At 41.0% G+C, this 3,650-nt stretch overlaps 1 non-coding gene across 1 annotated transcript; it reads left to right on the forward strand.

Annotated features, from left to right (window-relative positions):
• The first annotated feature begins 1,557 nt into the window (after positions 1-1,557).
• Positions 1,558-1,664, forward strand: LOC113757951. The gene has a single exon (XR_003466525.1). It is a non-coding gene; the product is annotated as a small nucleolar RNA R71 (small nucleolar RNA).
• Positions 1,665-3,650: the final 1,986 nt, after the last annotated feature.

The following is a 3,650-nucleotide window of genomic DNA, read 5'->3' on the forward strand; positions in this document are numbered from 1 at the left end:
AAGATGTTAAAGTGAACAATCTCACCATCAAATTCCATAGACAAAGTACCCTTATTAACATCAATTTTGGTTCGGGCTGTACTCAAAAAGGGTCTACCTAACAACAAAGGTGACGGATCACGGGAGTGTTCATCCTCCATGTCGAGCACATAAAAATCAGCTGGAAAAACCAATTCATTAATTTTTACCAAAACATCTTCAATCAACCCGTCAGGGTATGCATTGGTCCTGTCAGCTAATTGAATTATTATCCCAGTCTCTTTCAAAGGGCCTAAGTTTAAGGAAGCATAAATGGACTTTGGCATGACATTAATTGAGACTCCCAGGTCTAACATGGCCTTTCCAATCAAAGTATTACCTATCCTACAAGGAATAGTAAACATACCTGGATCTCCGCATTTCGGTGGAAGCTTTCTTTGTAGAATTGCTGAAACATTCTCCCCAACTATAACTCGTTCATCCCCCTTCAACCGCTTGCGGTTGGCACACAGGTCCCTCAAAAATTTTGCGTACCTGGGTACTTGTTTAATCGCATCCAGTAGGGGTATGTTGATCTCCATCTTGCGAAAGATCTCCAGGACCTCTTTTTCCTTGTCTTGCTTCTTTGGTTTCTCTAACCTGCTAGGAAAGGGAGGTGGATTAGTTTTAGCTGTAGGAATTGGGTTCGAGGGTACCTTTGCATTTTTGTCGTCTCTGCCCTCCTCTTCCAATTCTTTCTCAATCCGTTCCTCGTCCTTGTTTTTAGGAATCACCGGTTCGGGTCCTTGAACTTCCTTGCCACTCCTTAAGGTCATTGCGCTTACATTCTTTGGATTCGCCTCAGGTTGAGATGGCAACTTTCCTTGAACTTGGGACTCCAAACGGTTGATTGTTATAGCCATTTGATTCATTTGATTTTGCAATGATTGCACCTGTCCCAGTTGATTTCTCATGCTTTGCAGGTCTGAATCCGTCTTTTGTTGATTAGCAAGTAATTGCTTCATCATCTCTTCCATGGACGGACTTGAGTTTGAAGGGAGTGGTGGTGGTGGTAGGCGAGGATGATACTGCTGTTGGTGCCCTTGCTGTCTATTTGGCACAAAGTTAGACTGCCTATTTCCTCCATAGCTAAGGTTGGGGTGATCCCTCCAACCAGGATTGTAGGTGTTTGAGTACGGGTCGTACTGCTTTCTTGGCGCGGGCGCGTGGCCAGCCATGTTCACCTGTTCTGTAGTTTCTTCTTGAACCAGTGGACACATTTCCGTAGGATGACCCACGGCAGTGCACACCCCACACACTTTGACTTGTGAAGCACTCCCCACAGCTAATTGTCTTACGAAAGATGTTAATTCGGAGATCTGCTGTTGGATAGAGGACGTTTCCACCTCATTCACCCTACGCGTCGGGATGTCCTCTCTTGAACCAAACTGCTGTGAGTTCTCAGCCATCCCTTCAATCAACTCCCATGCTCCTCGAGGGGTTTTGTTCACCAACGCCCCTCCACTTGCAGCATCGATTATGCTTCTGTCCCTAAAAAGCAACCCCTCATAGAAATATTGAATGAGCAGTTGCTCACTTATCTGATGTTGAGGGCATTTGGTGCACAGTTTCTTAAACCTCTCCCAGTACTCATAGAGAGACTCGCTTGGGTGTTGTTTGATACCACATATCTCCTTCCTTAGGCTCGCAGCTCGAGACGCAGGAAAGTACTTGTCCAAGAATTTTTTCTTCAGTTGGTTCCACGTGGTGATACTACCAGGCGGTAGGTAGTAGAGCCAGTCTTTTGCGGAATCCTTCAAAGAGAAGGGGAAGGCCCTCATCTTTATTTGCTCTTCAGTAATTCCCGGAGGCTTCATACTGTTGCAAACGACGTCAAACTCTTGCAAGTGCTTGTAGGGCTCCTCACCTGGTAGACCATGAAAAGATGGCAAGAGATGAATTAGACCAGATTTTAGTTCAAAGGGAGTGTCATCATTTAAATGTGGAAAACTAATGCACAAGGGCTGCTGATTTAAATCAGGAGCAGCCAACTCCCTTAGTGTTCGTGCATTTGCCATAGTGACTTCCTCTTGGTCTGAATCACTTGAATTGTCACCAGACAAATTTGTCGGCTCAACCTCTGGATCAAGTTCCTGAGGTGCAATATCGTATTGCTCCTCCCTGAGCCGCCTGGTTTCTTTCCTCGTTCTACGCGCGGCCTTCTCTACTTCAGGGTCGAAAATTAATTCGCCTGTACGAGAAGAGCGAGGCATAAACTAGAAAAATACCAGAAAATTAGAACAAAAATGAACTTAAAAAGAAACAAATAATTAACGCCAGTCCCCGGCAACGGCGCCAAAAATTGACAGGTGTCGAGCCTGTGCAATAATAAATACCTACTCGAGAAAAATGAATTTTCTGTGTATAGTAGTGAGTAGGGTCGAATCCACAGGGATTGGGAAAAATTCGATTCTTTTCAAGTTCGGGACACGGGGGATTTTTATCAGAAATAAACTAAAAATAATTAAACAATTTAACTAAAAATAATTAATTAATTTAACCAAAAATAATTAATTAATTAATACAATTGTAAATAGCAATTAAATAAATGATAAATAAATTCTAGCCAAGGATACAACTACGCAGACACAATCCATTCATCCGATCATTGATGCAAAGAAGGTTCACTTAATTTTATTAACAGGTTAGTTATAGTCGCCGATAAACTCTAACGACCAGCTTTTCCATAATTTATTGATAACCAAGGTACGACCGCTGATTACCCCTAACCAGGAAATACTCCTAGGTACGACCGTAGGAACTAATTTCCTAATTGCATTAAAAACTAGAAAAGCCTAACCCAAATTAATAACACGCTACGAGGGTTATTTAAATCAGATTGCATGTCCCCCTAATATGTGAAAATACTAGTTGTCACTAATATTAACCAACTAAATAATTACGGATTTAATTGATTAATTTGACAGGAGATTAATAAGTCAAATTGCACATCGGGCCCTTGATATCCAATTAACAAAATAATCCCATGGAAATTAAAATAGAAAACATGCAAATATTAATAAATTAAGGAACACGTAAAAACTAATTAGATCTCACAGATAATTGGGACTGCGTCTTCGCGTTGATCCTTGACTAGAGGAGAAGATTAGCCACGCCTCATAAGAAAATTCCCACGCAATTTAATTGAACTCAAAGACATTTATCTCTTACTAATAATTAAAAATAAGAATTATATTCTCTGTAGTCTAATACAATCAAAATAGTCTCATGGAAGAGAAGAAGAAAAACTCCGCTGCGGAAATGTGCCGCTCTCCCACATATAAAAAAAACCAAATCGAAACTTCACTCCACGCTTACAGAAGAAAACATTCCTTCCCTACCTAATCAACTCCACCGAAAACAAAAGCAAAGCCAACTATGGTTTGTCGGTTTCTCTTTTGACCAAGTGCACACGTTCACAAATAAGAAAGCAAGACCACAAATGTGCAAAGAAAGCAAACTTTAGACAATACAACTTATTTGCGGTCCCCACCAACTTTGATATTTTGTCTAGCCAAATTGAATTCCCAAATGCAATTCCATTCTTCTTCGTTGGTTTGCACCGGAATTGTGTAAAGCTTCACAATAATCTTCTCAAGAGGTTTCTGCTCCAATTTCTGAAATTATATCCA

This window comes from Coffea eugenioides, unplaced genomic scaffold (assembly GCF_003713205.1).
Source record: "Coffea eugenioides isolate CCC68of unplaced genomic scaffold, Ceug_1.0 ScVebR1_3474;HRSCAF=4692, whole genome shotgun sequence".
Taxonomy (NCBI): Eukaryota; Viridiplantae; Streptophyta; class Magnoliopsida; order Gentianales; family Rubiaceae; genus Coffea; species Coffea eugenioides.